The 20,571-nt window shown below is 44.4% G+C and overlaps 1 protein-coding gene across 5 annotated transcripts in view; it reads right to left on the bottom strand.

The window, feature by feature from the left end:
- LOC135903595 (uncharacterized) overlaps positions 1-20,571 on the bottom strand; it is a 1,541,440-nt gene that overhangs the window by 1,478,461 nt on the left and 42,408 nt on the right. The window contains exon 2 of one of the 5 annotated variants that reach the window (XR_010564856.1): positions 19,469-19,565. The exons of the other annotated variants lie outside the window; for them this stretch is intronic. The gene's annotated coding sequence lies outside the window, so the exon portion shown is untranslated. The remainder of the gene's footprint in view (positions 1-19,468; positions 19,566-20,571) is intronic. 5 annotated transcript variants of the gene reach the window in all.

The following is a 20,571-nucleotide window of genomic DNA, read 5'->3' as shown; positions in this document are numbered from 1 at the left end:
TTTTGCTAGACTCGTCACTTTCATTTCCTTAACGGAGAAGTTAAGCAAGCAGTACATACAATGCCGTTCGCAATGAGTTGCAAGGTGCGCGCTATGGCCAAAGCACTCTCCGGGTCGAGCACGTGACTTTAACGAGCGACTCCATCGAGCAAATAGTGGACAAGATTTTGCTGCTGCAGGAATGCTTATCAACACGTCTTTCATTATATCGCTTCCATGTTTATACCGACGTGTTTCGTGCTGCTTCATTGTAGGCTAGAATGTTGTCACTTCATGACATACGGACACCCGGGCACACCGCAACTGAAGAAATGAAGCACTGGAAAGCATGGTTAGGTAGATAGGCGTTAGGTTAGATAGGCGCGTTAAGGAAATTCACCTTGTTTATAACGTTCTTGCATTGAGACCACGTGGTGTGCTCAACAGTGCGTTGGTTGACAACTCAAGCATATCAAGTGCAACCTTGGTAACAGTTAGGTGTGTCGCTTCGAGAACATATCTGATACTTTACAGCTGCGAGTGCTCTAGGGTTACAGAAGTAAACGAAGAAATTGGCCCCGACTTAGAGTGTAGATTCTGGCGGGAGGAATAAAATTTTGTCGATATCGGAAGACGAAGTTGTTGAGATAGAGTGCCTAGGAAATTAAATATTTATAAAGGGAATCTTGAAATTTCAAATTTATGAATGGTATATATAGGGCGACGGTGCGCTAAGGCGCTTACAACAGATAGGGCCATCAAACTTTTTAATCCATGAAGTATTCAAATAAATATTCGAGTTTTTCCTGCAAGCAAGAAAATCTAAATATCTGCATTATATTGCGCACATATACACCGGAATGTATATATTCTAATGTGGCATGAACTACAAACTGCAAATTGGGACGGCGTAAACTGTATTAAACTACTGAAACCATATTTCTAGCCTCACAAGTAGAGGCCATCCAATATAATCTTCTTAGAATACAAATAGAATACGAATAGCAAGTATCGATAGTCGGATATTCAAGCGCCGACGCATATACTGACCGAAGTTAGATTTCTTTCGTGTAGTTATGCAGCCCTAGCACACTAACTACTGCAAAAAAGGCAACTATCAGAAACAAAGAATCAGTTTTAAACGTAAGATCACTAATTATCCATAAAAAGCTTCATTACGTCCCTTCTCTACAACGTTAAAATGTTGTTTAAGTTGCAAACAATCCTCTCAAAAAAAAAGAACGGCTGCTGTATGACTAGTATTGCAAAAACGTAATTAACTTAAGTCGTTGCGATTACAGATGAGAACTTGCGGAAAAAAAAAGAAAGAGCACCGAATAACTTCTGCGTTGTAGACACAATGTATAAGTACCGGTTGCCTGGAAAACATAACAGGTTGCAGCGTAAAAGCATAAAACTGCTACAGTAATAATACGACATGACACACTAGAAGCAAAACGCGGGGGTTCTAACATGGGCTACCGTCACGAAACTAAAAACAACGCTTCCTTTCGTGATTTAGTTCAGAATTGCTTCGGAAACGTTTGCTGTGGTTTGCTCGCGATAATTTGATATACTTTGATACGGAGACGAATGGCAGTAACCAGACATGAACATTCGGTGGTTCGAGATATTTCTTTTTCTTTTCCATATTTTAAATCCCGAATAGTTCCTTTCCGAATACGACTATGATTACTTGGTGGACAGTAATGGATTGGCATTCGAAGTTTGAAATACTTACCACTCTTACAAAAAAGCATTTATTTAGGAGCTGTAATTCCTAGTGGACTTCTGTAAAACGTTGCTTTCACGGTCCGTCAAATGTTGCTCGGCGCGGGCTGCGTAGACGGTAAGGTTACGGCTGCTGCGAAAACAGGGAAATGGTGCTGTACCTGAACAAAAAAAAGCGTACTCCAGGCGTGATGGCCTCTTCTGAAACCATGATTTACTCTAAGAAATGCGAGGTCGGGAATAAATTTCCTCCATATAACCATCAAGAGAATAAGACATCTTTAAAGTAACAGCTTTCGCTCAGTATAGGTGCCTCGCCAAATCATTTTTGTTTCTGGTGCATTTCAATAGTGACGGCCATCATGTAAGGCCATCACGTAAGTCATCATGTAAGGCGGTAAATGATTGGGCGTTTGAACTCCTACAGCTGCATTTATTTATTTATTTACATTTATTTATTTATTTACTTATTTTATTTATTTACTTACTTAGATTCTTACATTCTTACATACTTATTTCCATACACACTTACATACCTGCTTATCCACATACATACCTACTTACTTACCCACATACATACCTACTTACTTACCCGCATACATACATACATACATACATACATACATACATACATACATACATACATACATACATACATACATACATACATACATACATACATACATACATACATACATACATACATACATACATACATACATACATACATACATACACACGCACGCACGCACGCACGCACGCACGCACGCACGCACACACACACACACACACACATACATACATACATACATACATACATACATACATACATACATACATACATACATACATACATACATACATACATACATACATACATACATACATACATACATACATACATACATACATACATACATACATACATACATACATACATACATACATACATACATGCATGCATGCATGCATGCATGCATGCATGCATGCATACATACATACATACATACATACATACATACATACATACATACATACATACATACATACATACATACATACAGTTACCTACTTACTTACTAACCTACCTACATACATACTCATTCACTTATCGCAGTACTCTCAGTGCCCAAAATGCATTAAGGAGGTGGTGGGTACATCATGTTCATAGAGCTCACAATACGGTAAATAATGACGTTATTATTTAAGAAATCAAATCGACACAATATTTAGAAGGGCCAGTTGCGTCATAGGAGAAAGCTCTGCTCAAATTGCCAAATTTTTTTCATAGGTGCGTTCATCTCATGGCTTTGAAATTGATTGATATAATATTGTTACGGAGCGAATGATACATGGATGAACACGAGGGTTGACAGAGCGATGAAGAGGGTGATGATGTCACCTGCACTTGGGCCAGATCATACATCTTCTCTTGCCCTGGCTTTCTTTCTAAATCTTTTGCATATATATCCTTCTCCTACATCTCGCCTCCATCACACTTTGGTGGAAGTACGGCGTACGTGACGCTTCGTAACGGAACTCTGTAGTGGGCGTCATATGGGATATCTGTCTGCAATGGCGGAAGGCGTGACACCTACATCGGCGTCCGTCACTTCAACCGCCGTGCTGGTGCAACCCCGGAATCCTTGCATGTTCTGCGGTTCCGGTGAAGCGGACGTTGAAGAATGGCTGGTGGAGTACAAACGGATGAGTGCTAACAACTGATGGGACCCTACCCTGATGTTGGCAAATATGATTTTTTACCACAAAGGCACTGAAAAAGTATGGTTCAACAACCACAAAATTGAGATCGGTAGCTGGGACACCTGCAAAGAAAACTACGCAACTTATTTGGGACGCCCATTGGCCAGAAGATCACCGCGAAAAAGATGCTCGGGTCACGTGCACAGACGCCTACAGAATGTTACGTCTCGTGCATTGAAGAAGTGTTATCGGTATGCCGAAAGGCCGACGCCAAGATGCCGGAGGACGACGGGATCGCCGACAACGCTTTCAACCTTTTAAGGGGCAAAATGTCTACAGTCGATGCTATTACGAAGGAGTGCCGGCGCTTTGACTTTGACTTTATTGACATATACACAATACACAATTGTCCAGTTGAAGAGTGCTAAAGGTGACACACAGCAGGCTAAAAGCCGTTGCATTCGCGACGCGTTTGCCCGTCTTCCCAACATAGTGGCAACGTCCTCTTGCGAAGACCATACGGCAGCACAGCCGTCAGCTCCGCCAGCTCAGTTGGCACGGATTGTACGCCGCGAATTTGAGACCATGATACCTGCTCCAGCTCACACCGGTGACTCGACCTCGATTACGACTCCATTCGTCCAAGCCATTGTCCAGCAGGAGCACACCAATATGGGCATTCCCTCTGCGTTCACCGTGGCCAGCCCAACACAAGCTTCATGGCATCCGCCCTCACACTATTGAAAACAGCTATTCGCTGCGAGATCTCGCAACCCTACTGCCTCCAGAAGATATGCTTTACCGGTCACTGTATTGGCCACGTCGCCCGTTACTGCGCCACCCGCTGGTCCTCGAACGCCGTCTACCCCTTACCGCTGTTCGGACAGCAACCCCTTCACCTTCATCCGAGTCATATTTCCCCAACTCCACTACTCCCACAAGAATACATAGTCACTCCCCGAGAACGCGTGGTAACCAGTCACGCTCGCCTCCAAGCAGTCGCTCGTCGTCTCACTTACCGCAGACTCGCCACCCGCCGTCCCCCTTTAGCCTGCCACATGGCTATCAGGAAGGCTAAGCAGTGCAGCGTCCGGAGGTGACGATGTATTGACGACTTCCACCACAAATCCTCTTCTGACGCTGCCGACGCGACGAAGCTTGTTAGACGTTGGTGTCGATGGCGTCACTATTTCTGCTCTTATCGACACTGGAACGCCCATGTCTATGATGAGCGCAGATCTTCGTCGTCGCCTTAATAAAGTGCTCACACCTGCCACCTCCCTCATCCTCCTCGTCGCTCATGGAGGGACTCCTGCCATTCTTAGGGGTGTGCACCACCTGCGTCTGCACTGCTGGTCATGCCACTTCAATCCAATTTGCCATCATGATCCTCGGTTTAGATTTTTGTCCCGTCATTCGGCCCTACCTGTGTGATCAGTGCTCTTCAGCTTGAGCTGCTCCGTCTTCCCCGTATTCCTACCGACATACCGCCATACTTATGCTATCACTATCACGTACGTTTGCCGCCTCAAGCTGCTACATATGTTACTTTGACGTCTTCGCATGATGTTCCCCATGGCGATTACGTCTTGTCTCCGATTATCGATGCACTGTTAGCCCGCGATGTCGTCCTTGCTTACACCAATGTTTCTATTGCTGACAATAAGAGTGGTCGTTCGCCTTCTGAACGTTAGGCTGATGACTAAGGTTATCCCGCAAGGCGTGTCGCTGGCCACCTTTTCCGCGTTGATCCCTGCATGATTGCCGCTTTGGATGCAGATGCTTCGCCACTTTCTTGCTCCGCCGACTTCGCTCCTTCGTTTCTCGAGGACTTTAACACGATCGCTTCAGATCTGACTCAGGCGCACACTCAATATCTCTACTGCGTTCTGGCGTGCTATAGTGACATTTTTTTTACTTTGATGATCGCCCTCTAGGCCAAACATCTGTCGTGACTCATGGAATCAACACTGGGGACGCCAACCATATATGCCGGAGTCCATATCGCGCATCCCATCATGACAGTCAAGTAATGCAGAACGAGGTCAACAAAATGATTACAAAAGATGTCATCGCACCTTCGTTTAGCACGTGGGCCTCCCTGTCATTCTCGTGAAAAAGAAGGACGGCAGCTGGCGCTTCTGCGTTGATTATCGAAGTTCAACAAAGTAACCCATAAAGACGTCTACCCTTTGTCTCGCATCGACGGCGCCCTCGAGTGCCTTCGTGAAGGCCCTTTTTTTTTTGGTCCATTGACCTTCGGTCCGGCTATAGGTAGGTTTCAATCGACGCTATGGAGCACAAAAAAGCTGCATTTATTACACCAAATGGCTTATACTAATTGAAGGTCATGCCATTCGGAGTGTGTAATGCCCCAACAACTTTCGAATGTATGATAGACTCTCTGCTGTACACTCTCTGCTGCGGGGATATATGTGGTTCATCTGTCTATGCTATTTAGACGATGCCATCATCTGCTCGCCTACGTTTGACAGCCACTACAACCATTTATCGGCCGTTGTTGCCTTCTTACGTGGAGCCAATCTTCAGCTGAACTCTGCCAAGTGACCTTTCGGGCGATGCCAAATAACTATGCGCGGTCACCTTGTCAGTGCTGCCGGTGACCTTGTCACACCCCGACTAGGTGCGAGCAGTCCAACAATTTCCCTTACGGTCCTCAGCCAAAGACGTCCGGAATTCTCTAGGATTATGCACTTACTTTCGTCGCTTTGTCCTTAACTTCGCCGACATCGCCCTCCCCGAGAGCCCTCCCTGAGTGTCGACACAGAAGTGTGCACTTCACGCCTGGCTCTCTGGCCCTCCTAAAATCGCCATGGCGCCGCGTTGGCCTATCGAGACGCTCCTCTCACGTTACACCACGCCCTACAAGGGGCTGCATAAACTCTGTGACGTCAATTATGAGATTAAACCCTTGGGCCCTGCTTCTTCGACCTCCTCGCCGCCAACTGATGTTGTTCACGATTCACTGCTGAAGCCCTATAGCCCTTCTAGCTACTTACCTTAGTAGCAAGCCCCAAGACGGCGCTCACGCCAACGGAGGGTGATGTTATGGAGTGATTGATATATGGATGGACACGAGGTTTGACATAACGATGCAGACGACGATGAGCTCGTTTGCACGTGGGTCGGATCGTACATCTTCCCTTGCCGTAGCTTTTTTCATAAATGTTTTGTAAATATATCCCTCGCCTACAACTCGCCTTCGTCAGAATATTGTCCTTTCGTCATCGCTATCATCAGCAGCATCTTACTGAAATAAACCGACCGCATACTACGACCTCACCGAAACGCGTCGAAAAACATTGCCTTGCGTGAGCTTAACAGTGTCAGTGAGTGATTTATTATGATGACATTGGAACAAGAGTGTTCCCTTTCTATATTGGTTGTGGTTAGCTTAACACAAACTGTGCCTGTAAGTTTCCTACATTATGTTTGCTCAAAAGAATTCTCTTGTGCCTTCTGCAGCGCTTTGCATCATTTCTCTGCAGCTACCGGCCGGCTGGTTGCCTGACTACGCATAACGACACCTGCCCAGCATACCCTTCTTCCTATTAACCCCAGCATAAGTACCATGCACTCGTGCTTGCTTTTTCGCCTCGCCTACACCACCCTCAAGAAGGAAGCTACTCATGACCACTAAGTGTATCTCACCTTTATTTGTTGCTTGTGTTTGCATCCGGGTGCGCAAACATCATAACGATTGGGGAACGTACTGCATTTCAATAAAGGAAATATGCTGCTGCTCTGTTTCGACATAATTATCGTTATGAATGGGTATACTACACAAACCGACCATTTGCTGGGACATGTTTGCTGGGACCGTTTGCTGGGACTGCACCGAGGCTAACTAAATTATATTAGGCTGTACATACTTTCTCTACATACGAGCTGTATCCTGGTTAAGATAAAACCTGCATTGCATGCATTGTCTCGCTTATGAATTTATGTTGATGAACAATAATGAGAGAGTTTTTTTAATGTGCTCGAAGTAAGCGAAAAATAACTCACTAAGCAGCCTACGCACTCTGATTAGGATACATGTCTGGCTGTCAGTACCCAGGACCACGCCCATGAGAACCTTTTCGGTTATTTTTTTGGCTGCTTCTATTCACTAGCAGCCAGCGCTTTCCATTCAGAAGGTTGGAGATGAGAGGAAATCATATGTTACTGAAACAAATATCACGAATCACCATAGCGAACAAAGGCGCCATCCTTGAAGTTGCGCAAGAGACAAGCTTTCTAAATCAAGAGTGGTAGGGAGCTCTTTATTTGTACGCGCTTTTTTTTTTTCAGAAAGAATGGACTCCTGGTGATCTTGAAAAATAGGGGTAAAATTACTTCGCGAACACATCGTGTCTCTCATGATATGTTGATAATATCACTGATTTTGTGTTATATTCGCATGGCAGATTCTTGCACAAGAATAAAATCGTCAAGTAGAACGTTCATGCATTTTTGAATAAGATGTGTTATTGTTGTTTTCATAACTGGTGATTGTTTCTATTCGACCTGACCCTGCAAGTCCACGCTATTGGGGACGTAAACTACGCTCGGTAGGGACGTAAGTCTACGCTCGATAGGACGTAAACTTTTGGTCGTTTCGACACTTCTCTGAGTTCGTACCGCCTGCCGCGCCAAGCATGATCTTATTATAACTGATTCATCTTAAGACAAAAAGAGTTTGTGAGACTCATCTAAGTTATTTTTCTGTTATCTAGCTTATAAATCAGCTTAACAAAATCTGTTTAGAATGCGCAATAAAATATAGATGCATTTGGGAAAATTCTGACAGCCATAGCCTAAAGGTTGAACCTCACGCGGCTAATCAGCACTTTTGCTATATTCATTTATCAAAAACTAGAGAAACAAGCAAAGAAAAGGCAAAAGACATACACAAGACTGCATTCATAATATTATATTGAAGTATGACAGGAGACACCCTTGACACTTTCTCGTCTAGCGTTCTTTCAAGCAACTTATGCAACTCAGATTACGTAAAGCCTGTTAACCTACAATAATGATCAATCCGGATGAGCTTCCTTAATACTTCCTTCTACATTGCAGTAAGCATTTTGGGGTTGTCACACGACAGATGGCGTGTATGTAGAACTCCAGCATAAGGTCGTTCGCCACCTTGAAACCACGATATTCAATATGAACCTTCGAGGAGCGGACACGAAAAGCATGTACACTACTGGTCATCAGTAAGCCTCTGAAAAAAGCAAGGCTTTGCAAATGTAGAAAAATTCAGCCCAAGGCTGTATATTTGGTTGCTTTTGTTCCGGCTGCAACACAAAACAGCAGCACTTTAGCCCCTTCTTTCCACAAAAGCATTCGCTGTGTTCCCCAAGAATGTTTCCTATGATGTCCAGCTCCTCGAAGTACAACAAATTGTCGTAGAAGGAAATTGCACGGGTCTTTAGGAATGTTAGACTTATCCGTATCAATTGAACAGACGGTTTAACCTGCAGTTCTCGCTGCGTAGGGCGTCTTTGTCTACATATTTGTGAGTCTTTCCATATGTGTGAGGAAAGTCGTTCGTGTGTGCTTATTAAAATATTTTTGCGCGGGCTCACATTCCTTCGCGAGAATTGGCAAGTATACAATATAAATGCCCTGAATTATAAAATTTCACTTCCCCGCACGGCTGTGCCTACGTTATGGGTATTCCACTGAACGTATGAAGCCTTCTGTGATGGCCCTATTCTCCCTAGAATAGGCCTGAAAGTTTATATAAGTGCATTACATTTCACAAAGACATGCGACGTCAAGAGCGTTTTTTTTTGCCTAGAGGAGAATGCTCGCACGCAAAGTGCATTTCGGGGTTCTTTAGAGACTACATGCTAGCGAGAACCGGGCAGAAACTAACGAGGTGACGGGGGAAACAAAAGCAAAAACATTCTTTGGAACACACTCTGTGCATGGCGTATCCCTAGACAGGCTCTCCAGTTACCACAAGATACATAGTAGTTTTTCCCCATCTAAGTGATTATTCATCTCCTGCAAAGGAAAGAACGCCGGAATGATTAACCTGACCCCAGCCACTGAAAGCCAAGCTCGGCGGGAGACACATTTGATGAGAAAGAGAGCTTGCTTGCACCCAATACCGAATTCATCTGTTGGCGAAATAACCTGGCCAGGTATAGGTCTAGAAACAGGACTCGCGTGGGCATGAAAGCCACGTAGCGCTAGTGAATGTAGCGAGAAAAAGTTGAGGTCTAGGCATCGCGAAATGCGGTTTCAAAGAGAAAACCAGAATGAAAGGGAATAACAGAAAACAGCGCCGGGTCTGCATTACCGTTTCATTTGGCCTTGTGGTTTTCAATGCGATGGACTCATATGTTTGCTCCTAGAATCAAGTTTCTCATCACTATTGCTTTCTTTGGAAAATGACGAGTGGCGAGTTACACCAAATAAGGTTTTTATAGTCTATTAAATAATGTTCTTGCTACACAGGGGGTTTAACTGGTTGCCTTGAAAGTGAATGGTTGTGATGGCGCTCCCCAGGAAAAGCAGACCGGCCTAATGTCGCTGACGTTTCTAATTTTGCGGGCATAGTTGATACCGATACCACGCGTCAGAGCTTACACTTGCAGTTCGACGCAATGTAGAATGCTTGTTTTGGCATAACATTTTAGATTTCATGGTTTAGGTGCACTACAGTGATGTTTAATACCAATAATGTCAATGCAACATCACGCCCGTGTGTTTTGCTGCTACGGCGGAACTGCAAGTTCAAGCTAAAACACGAAATTTACTGGCAATCGCTTTTGATTCGAAGGTTGTCGAGGCTGACTTGCTTGAGTTGGGATTTCTCAAAATTAATATTTTCCATTTACGCTTGAAATTCAACCACTCCACTCCTCTTATAACATTGTACGCAGGGAAGAAGCTTTTTCTGGGACACTAAAGATAATAATTATACATGAGTAGAACTAAAATATGATGGGCACTTATAGACAGCCATGCTCGGAACTCTCAATATATTTTCCACTGTAAACTGCCTGAAAAAATGCACCAGTAAGGTAACTAGAAAAAGAAAAGAAGGTATTGCTTTTGTACTAAGAGTCAATGTTTTTCAATCATGAAGGAAATGTCTGGATAAAAGTTACTCCGCCATGAAGTTTCAGTGGTCTGGTCTACCTGGTGCATGCAGTTTGGTTTTCAGCGTTCATTATGCTTTTGGCAAATGCACATGCTCCAAAATCACTGTCGATATACCTTAAAATATAAAAACTAGACACCCTATTTAGACAAGAACAACTCACTGCAAGACCTTTATAGATTTTAGTACGAGATCTGGAAGCAGGGGACTTAGCGAACAAGCCGCAAGGGCAGTTCTGAGGTACATCTATTGCTTTCTTAGAGCCTATGCATTCATCAGCATCCATCCTATCGAGTCCTGATGGCAATGCAAGCGATGCTTCGTGTAAGACAAACAAGTAGACAGGCAAAAAGAATGAAAAATAAAAGGAATCACTGTGAAATGCTGCCTCTCTTGCTCCAAAAGTTACCGAACACATTCAATGCCAAATTCATGACAAATCAGACGAACTCCGAATCCACGTAACCTTTCCTTCGTAAGTGATGATGGCCCGTCTGCTTTTGTTAATAATATCGGCCGGTATTCAGAAAAAAGCGCTTACGCTATAAAATAGTTCGTAGGAGAAAAGTCTAGCAAAATCTGTCACGGAACATTTTGTTGGGGCAAGCGAGTTGTCAGTGGCAAAGAGCACACCCGAAAGGAAAGATTTCTGAATAAGGCCAATGCATTATTCACTGTTGCTTGTTCTGACAAACACCTTTGTGAATTCGAGGCCAAATGATTATATCCGGTCGGCGTACTGGAACGTCTAACTCAAGCGCCAATATGCGCCAGAGAGAGGACAGAGGTGTTGCCAACTTTACTTTCCCATTACTTCGTGTTCGTCTTTTTCGTATTGATGTCGACTTACCCACTCACGCGACAATTTACACAGCTAGGAAACCCATTTCCCAGGCCCACTTTTCTACAGTGTGGCAGCGGTGTGCACCCGTGTGTTCTGCAGCTTCGTTTCTGCACTCATCCTGCTAAGCGAGTAAGTCCTGCAATATGTTGGCGGCAGCGCTGTATGGTGAGTTTAGCAAGACGAAAAGGCTTACGCTGCCTTCATGTGATAGCGCAAAGGTAACGGGGTGCCCTTCCAGTAGCACAAGCTAACTGATAACCTCGCGCTAAGAGAAGAAATGAGATATAAACACGTGTGAGTGATGGGGGCACCACCATTTAGAGGCGTGTGCGTAGGAACGTCGCTATGCGTAGCGGCCCCTCATGTAGAATGCATTGACGAGCACCGAAGCGCATCGTTTCTGTGCGCTAGACAAGTGCGTCGAGTCTGTAAGCGGGACTGCTCAGTCATCGCAGTCACGACCTAATGTGCTACTGACCTGCCCAGCGAGCAGAACGCCAAGGCGCCGGTGCTAACTCATCTTTCGGCCGTTTCGAGGCCTGTGCCGCTACCATTTACCCCATATGCGCCGCGCTTTCGCTGTCCTCTGCTTACGCGAAGCCGTGACGTCTGCGTGGATATTAACTCTGCACGACAAAGCAAATGTGCAGAAGTGCATTGATTCAGCAAAATAAATGGTAATGCCGCAAAGGTGTGCGCGCCCACGTAATTCCCAACAAGGTAATTAAGACACGTGGAATTAGCTTTATAATCAGTTGCTAGTCAACGCACTTGCGTGAAAATTGAATCAATGCGTGCAGTTTCCGGAAAAGGTGAGGTTGTCCCAGTCTTATTTAGCATGCAGCAAAACCAGCCACATGCACGGCATTCTAATTCGTACGTCTTATTTGAGTAATGATATGAACGCGCACATTTATTTTTACTCCTTGGCATTTTCCGAATTCTATTGCCGCCAGTGTGAAATTTGCATTGCTAGCCTCCCTGGAAAGGGCTGCATGAAATATTCTTGTAAAGAACGTGCGTGCGAAGAAGTTGAACTGCAGAAAAAAAAAACCTGATTACCATTGATGGCCTATCGAGCACGTTTTCCTTACTTGTGGATTTTTTTCAACGAGCCTCTTTCAATGACCAGGCTCCCGACAATCAAGTTCGGTACCTTATAAGCAGAGATTTGAAGTATGCATGTACGCTTTACTTAACATCAAATAATTTTAGGCCAAAATTTCAAATTATGAACTGAAGGAAAGATGCATTGTGTTGCATGATTCGACCCTTTTTACATAGGCTACACGTACGAAGCCTGCTGTACTAGAAGCGAGCCGCACGTAATCAGCACTAAAATAATCAGAACGAGGTACATGTGCGTACGTTATACTGTATAGTTTTTAGGCAGTAAATAAACGGTCCTCTGTCTTATACACTATCCCTGTCACAAAGCCTGTCATAGAACGACAGGTAATCGATGAGTACAAACGTATCCACCGTTATATTCAATTAAATATTAGAAGATTGCGAATTTGATAGCGCAAACTAGCACGCTGGACCTTTTAAGCTTATAGCCTAAAAGATTCATACACTCTCTTGGACCCAACAGAACTATCAAAGTGTCACGAACGATTTTAACAGCATGGTAAAAATTTCGGCGCCGTGTTTCTCTTAAGAGCCACAGAATATGTATGGCGACGGGCCAGAGGTGTGACTTCCATGGTCATTAACTTGCAATGGTTGGCTGCCGTACCTAAGACAGGAGTTCCCCGTCGTATACATGCTTGGGATAGACGCACGATATGTGGAGCTATTGCCAATGAAAAGTAAATTGCAAGAGACCTAAGCACTTCTTATGAGTAGCACATGCGAAAGCATTAATGTCCAACGGTGCACTTCAATTCGTCACGTCATGCTACCTTTCCCTACTGCCACAGAATCGTATGGGCTCGCTCCCGGGTAATCCATGAAGATTTTTACATCACCGCGTTCATCAAGCTGGGCAAGGCAATGAAAATTTTGGTACAAATTTTGGTGTTTCTGAAGGTAAGGTCGTAGGTTTAGAACTCACTACTACCAACGTTTCTGCATTAGAAATAATTCTGTTTTTATACCATAAGTTCGTTATAGTGATTAGCGAAGCCACGTTAGAACGCAAGCGATAGCCTGCATGATCTATGAACGCGCGAGGAACGCAGGCTTCCGAGAGCAAGGTTGATGTGGCGTCGCAGCGAAGCCCTCTTCCCTCATGCAACTCCTTGCACACCGGAGTGGCAGCAATTGTTCCCTTTCACCCACTCCGCTCCGTCGAGACGCGCACGGGACGTGGCGTCGCAGCCAATGGGAATATAGCTGCCGTTTCGGTGCTACAGATGCCGGCTTTTTCCGCTCAATAGGCCACTTCATGCTTTCGCATTAAAACACTTTAACTGCCCTTCAAGCGACCACTCTAGATAGAGTGTTTGCGCACGAAGGCTCAATGAAAAAACACGTAAAAAGGTTCGCTAAGCCTGCGCTTGAGAAATCAGGCCATTTTGCACTTGTATGGTGAAAAAAAAACGGACGCAGAAATAAGGAATTGATGAGGAACCAAATGCTGCACCATGTTTGGGACAGTTACTTCTTTTGCAAATAAATGCTTTTATGCGTAGCCTGAAGTGGAGACAAGCGTTCTCGCTATCACAAACTTTACAATAAATCATAATACGCCAAAATTTAAGCATGTCGCGCTAGTGAACCACTTGTACAGCGCGCGCGTTTGTGCTTTAATCATGTACCCATCTATGTTCGAAGATTATACTAATGATCTACTGCACGCCCTATGAAATGGGGCGGTCACAAACAGTCACGTAGCCTAGGACAAGGTAACTCGAGCACTCCCTTAGCGGCGATGTCTGGAACTTTGAACTGGCGTAAACGGCTCCAAACGAGCAGGTCTGTATAGATACAGTAGGTCGTGATCACAGTGTACGTGTTGTTAAACTCTGTAACTATAAAGCTTTTTGTGAAGCATATGCATCTTCCCTCCTTCCTTCGTCTTCCCATTCTCTAAGTTAGCGAATTTGTTCAAAGCAACTCCTTCCCTTTAAAGGCTATGTAAATGTTAATGCGGAATGTGCGTCGTATACTTCTATGTTCGATGTGCTTTTCGTGGGGGAGGGGGGGGTCATTAAATTGACACCACAATACTGCAGACCTTGCATACTCTTACCTTAAATACAGAAGGGACCTGCCGGAAGCGCATGAGTGGTCTGCGCAACATATCCAGTTTGTTACATTTGTATATAAACACCCCAATGTGGCTAGTGAAACACGAGACAGCTTTACAGAAACGCAGATCCTTGGAATGATTAACAGTGATAGAAGAAGATAAGGTGACTTATTGAAAAGATTGGTTTAGGTGAAATTGGTAGTTCTAACACCATTATCCAATGTGGCTAAACATTTTATAACATTGACGTGAATGTCCTGGGCAACTGTGGCTCTGCTAGTGCTTGAAGTGTCGATGTATAGCCTGCCATGCCTCAGATTATAGTCTGCCTTCCACCAAGCCCAAACTGCTTCCGCAAGTGTTTTCCGCCTGGCAAAGGTAACTAAATGCACAAATTGAATACATCACTGGTTTAAGAAACGAAGTAAGCACAGAAAGCATGCTATAAATAATGCACCATTCTAATTAAACATACTGCGTTTCTTCCGTTATGTTCGCTGACAACCTCAAGCTCTTGGAAGTTCAATAGTCTCTCCCTAACTACAGAGTGCACCTTGCGCGCAAGTTGGCTCTAAACGCGTGACTTGCCCGAGTAGCCAGCCTGACTTGGACGGAAACGCCCACCTTCTCTGGTATACTCTGGGAGCCCTGTGACCTCACGAATAAGCGTAGGCGGGGAATTGAAAGAGCTGGTCTTATCCCCAGCAAGGCACACGAAAACTGCTGCGGTAGCACTCGTGAAAGTTATTTCACAGGAGAACAGCGGCCATGGTTTTTGAGAGTTATGAGGAGATCTAAGTATTTTTCGCATGCACCGCTCCAGCACACGACTCGAAAAGAAGTTCTGTTCGCGGCTCGCTTGGAATACCGTGGGTTGGATCTCATCCCGTCTTCGTTCACTCCCTTTCATAAATGCTCATATCTTTCTTGCAAGCAAGTTCAGCGCAACGTTCTCAGAGTCACCACTGAATCAAGGACAACGTAAGGCAACGAGTCGGCGTTAGCTGTGGTCCTAAAATCAGGCCATAATATATTCAGTGTGAAATGGCGAGCTTATTCATAAATTAGTATATTCACCGACGAAGTTGTTTGCGGATCTTCGACTTTGAAGGGATCATATGGTCTGAGAGGGCATTTCCTGAAAGCAAATGTGTGTGTGTATATATATATATATATATATATATATATATATATATATATATATATATATATATATATATACACACTCCGTTTTTTGCATGGGGCTGCATTCTTATAGATTACATGAACGTAGGCTGCTATGTTTTATTCAGCAATAGAAATCCTACGCAACTATTTTTACTACATTGCAAGGCGCGAACTGTAATTTCCGGAATTCTCATGTATTCTCACGCAAGCGCAGTTCTGCTCGGATTCCTTTTGTTACTATTGAGGTTGTTTTGCTGCAGTGCAGCTTAGAAGACTGCCGGGGGCTTCTTTATTAAGATTTACGAAATTTCTAGAAGTCCCCTTTTGCGGATGGCACAATTCTTGTCGCCAGTCATTCATGGGCTCCATAATTATTCATTGAAGCTGACATTACTAGCACGAGAAATTGAAACACATATTCAACTAAGTAACAAAAATGACTAAATGAGTTAATAAGTATTCAGTTTACGACACATTGCTATTTACGAAATCTAGCCGGTGAGCTTCGAAGGTGCATCCCCTTGAAATGAATTTCGAGGATCACACCAGTATCGAAGCAGTAATTCTCGAAGTTGGCTACAAAATACACTGGCGTTCGAGTTACTTTTGTGCTTCTGTGCATAAAAGTGCTCTTCATTAAGAAAAGTTACAGGCCTGCGCGGCACGCTCAGCAAAGTCACAGCGTTAGTTGGAGGAGCGTGTCAATGGGAGCACCATTTTCAGCAGCATGCAATGACGGTCTTTGCGACGAAGTCTGTTCGCGTCGTTCTCACGAGAACAGTCTGAACTGCCCACCCGGCGTCGACGATGAGCCAGAACTTGTGCTGCTTTCTACACAGCAGTCTGCTGAGCCCTATATCGCCTGGCCGCAGCTGCGCGCGCAGCTCTACGATTCGCTTCTTCAGCAGTGGTTCGTACTTTGCGAGTAGGTGCCATTATGTGCACCGAACAGGAAACATAGGTACCCAGACTACGCATTGCGCATGCCAAGTTCCTTGACCTGTGGCACGATACGATGTTGTAGATGATGATAATTTTTTGGCATATCCTTTGAAGCGGGGCTGTGGTAAATAGTCACCCAGATTGCTTAAGTTTACCTGATCCAGCTACATGCAGCACGCAACTGATACAAGCAACTACTACATGCCAGGACACTTGGGGGAATAGAACGCAACTGTAATGCGAAGTTTGCAGGTAACCACGCTACGCGGCACACATGTTACATCGCATTAAAAACGGCATACTACGATGCTGATTAAGATGATGATGATTTATTAGCATTCCCTTTGAAACGGGACGATGACAGTCACCCAGCCTGCTTGATTTGATCAGGTACACTATGCATACTTTTTATTCAAGCATCTTTGGTATGCATCTACGTAATCTTCATTTTTTTCATCGAACCTTCTCTTTCTACCTTACGCCACTGCATATGAAATTGCTACAAGGTGCGCCACCTGGCGCAATAATATGCAACTGCAAGGCAAAGTGTGTACGTATCGACGCTACGCGATGCGCAAGAAGGCGTCCCGATGCAATGCCAATGGTGGTGATGGAGAGGATGGTGCTGATGAGGATCCATTGGCATCCCTTTTGACACGAATCGGAGAGAAACAGTCACCTAGCCAGGTTGCTTTATTCAGATATGCCATACGTGCGTTTCAGTCTAGCATTTTTTGATACATCTCCTTAATCTTCATTTTTCATTTCCGCAAACCTTTTCTATCTACCTTGTACCGCGACCTATGCAACTGCTGCATCGCGTGTCACCTCGTGTAATAATAAGCAGCTGCAACGCAAAGTGTGTACGTATCGACGCTACGCAGCGCGCATCTCAGATCACGTGTCTCCTGACGCGCCAGGCCGCGTTTATAGGGCATGTTTCCACGATAGGCTACGAAGCTCTGGCGCGGCTCAGTGGTAGACTCCCGCGCAGCTTTCCGGGTTTACTCCTGGCGGGAAATGGGTATACCCGGTGATACCCGCGACGGACACAGTTGGCGGAGCTGGACAACATCGCCATGGAAACAGCTATTGAAATAAAAATTCTTCTCGAGTGCACAAAATACGATACACAAAGAATGGTACTGCAAGCTAATTCGCTTATATTAGACAGAAGACCGTTCACCCTAAAAAAGATACTTGACCCATGGCCAACTGCGGGCCTTCAAAAAAGAGCCCTTCTTGCTCTGAAAAAGGTTTTAGAGGACCCCAACATTTTGGGAAAATATTAAGTATCAGATGATCCGAATACGCTAAATGAGTTACGTAAACGTTGTTCGTGGTTCATAATTGGTTTATGTGGTGATCGCAACTTTTACACAATATAAATATTTCTGTTCTGTACTTGCAATGTATTACATGTGTTGTGTGTTTTGGCTTTTCAAAACATCTGACTTTATATATGCGTACGTGGACTGAACTAATGCACAGAACATTGCGACTCAGGTACTTTTCGACTGTATATTTTTTATTCATCCGGTGTTCTACCGAGTGTTATATTTTGTGTGGCTATTCTCCTTTTTTTACGCAAATTTGTTTCGTTTGCAAAGTGACAAGGAGTAACCGGTGCCACCATAAAGGCGCCAACCTCTCCTAACATTTACTTCAATAAAAAAATTAAAAAAATTATGTGAATTTGCACTCAAAAAGTATGACGTGAATATGAGGCACGTCATAGTGTGGGGTTCCGAAATAATTTGGATCAATGGGGAGTTCTTTAACGTGCACCTAAATCTAAGTACACGGTTGTTTTCTCATTTCGCTCCCATCGAAATGCGGCTGCCATGGATGGCATTGGATCCCGCGATCTCGTGCTTAGCAGTCCAACACCATAGTCACTAAGGAACGGCAGCGGGTTATTGGAATGAGCCCATAAGAGCCTGCGCTGTAAATGTAAGTAGACCAAAAGTAAATTTTTACAGCGAGTTTGATGGCGCCAATCTCCAGACTGTATCATTCTGTAAACTCTTTCCAAGTGGAGATGCCTGATAAACACACTGGCTACAATTCCTTAACAGCAGTATGTGCTGTAAAGTAATTATTGAGGACGTTAACTAGTGAATTTCTGTTAATTGGGTAACGTACGTTTAGATTTCTTGAGCAAGTATTGCCAGCCTCTCTTCTTAACAACCCAGCTCAAATGTTATCGACAACAGGAGCTATTTAAAAATTGCATACACCTTAAACAAATTATGCGGTTTTACGTGCCAAAGCCATGATCTGATTATGAGACACGCCGTAATGGGGTATTCCTCAAATTTGGGCTACCTAGGATTCTTTAACGCACGCGTAAATCTAAGTAAACGTGGGTTTTCGCATTTCGCCCCCATGAAAAAGCGGCCGCCTGGGATTCGAGCCCACGGCCACGTGCTCAGCCGCCCACCACTATAGCCACTAAGTAACCGCGGAAAGTGCATAGAACTTAAGAATTATCGCTCGATATATCATGTCTTTTGTTCATAATAAAACTGATAACTAATTACTTCTGCAAAGAAATACCATACGTATACACCAGTACATCACAGCACAATCACCTTGAAACGCTGCTGCGGAGCGTCTGTGTTAGCAAATTCAGAATACACACATATTATGAGCTGTAAGCGCGGTGATTATTACGTACCTCTAATCACGCTACACACCGTGATTAAGGGTGGTAAGAATGCTGCCTGGTTCGCGAGAAATGGTTATCGCTTCCATAACCTGACCTATGTACCCTTACTTATTCTGCGCGATTATGCTGGATGCGCGACGATGTTTTGACGCTCCTCCATGCTGAGTTGCTCCATGTTCTGCCGATAATCCCCAGGTCGAGAGTTCTCCGAATAAATGAGCAGCCAGGGGAATCAACAACCAGAACTACTGCTAATATTGGAAAGATTATTTTTATTTTTTAACCCAAGCACACTAGTTCACGCAAGTGCCATTTGTCAGCATAGTTCTAGCTATTATAACAAATTACCCGGAGGCCCCATAATCGCATACTCAGGTCAATACATTGAATAGCAATAAATGTTGTAGAAACCTGCGATGCAGCAAAAGGAAGTGCGGTCGATGAACAGACATGACTATTTAATGGACTAACAAAGTTATGAGTATGATAGTGGGTGAGCGAAGAAGTTTAAACGCCCCTCCTCCCTGCTTCCGCAAGAAAGGGCTACTTCCGTGCCTTTTTTCGAGAAGATAGTCCAGCGTCACCACAGCTAGACCAGAAGGTCCCGTAGGCTCGCGTAGACCTCCTGCACAGGCCTCGTACTCCGCTAGCTGGCACCAGATAATTGGTCTTGAGATCCAAGTGTGCGGCACTCGGCGCCCGATCATAGTCTTCTTATCAATAACAGTGTTTGGATTCCATTACAAACAGTAATTCTAGTGTTCATGCGAAAATAAGTCAGCCGATGTTGGTCAACGTTAAGCACAGGCGCTCAGTGTCGATATTCCGTGCTCAGGGCTTGCTCTTTATGGCCGTGGCATTTAAGCTGTGTTTCACCCTGCATCGTTGGGGAAGAATCCTAACACAAGGATTCCTTATGCTGTCTCTGTACTGCGGTGGGCTTACGTCACTGTCCCGCCTTTGGCATCTTGTAATAGGTAGCACATTATGGAACATCTTGACGGAGCAGCGCGAACGACAAACACGCAAGGACTGAAAAAAGAGGTCTCATCAAGATGTTCTACTACTACCAACTTTACGAAGAGCCGATTCTTCTGCACTTCTGAATTGTCCTTGAGTAATTTGGCGTCACGTGTTGCTTACTGGATAACTGTTGGCTCCTTGCTTCCCATAGAACTGTGCCGATGTAAAGCAGTCAGTTGTGACACATT

The sequence above is a fragment of the Dermacentor albipictus genome, chromosome 1 (assembly GCF_038994185.2).
Source record: "Dermacentor albipictus isolate Rhodes 1998 colony chromosome 1, USDA_Dalb.pri_finalv2, whole genome shotgun sequence".
NCBI classification, from domain to species: domain Eukaryota; kingdom Metazoa; phylum Arthropoda; class Arachnida; order Ixodida; family Ixodidae; genus Dermacentor; species Dermacentor albipictus.
The sequence above is the reverse complement of the archived record's forward strand: the minus strand, read 5'-3'. Positions and strand labels throughout refer to the sequence as shown.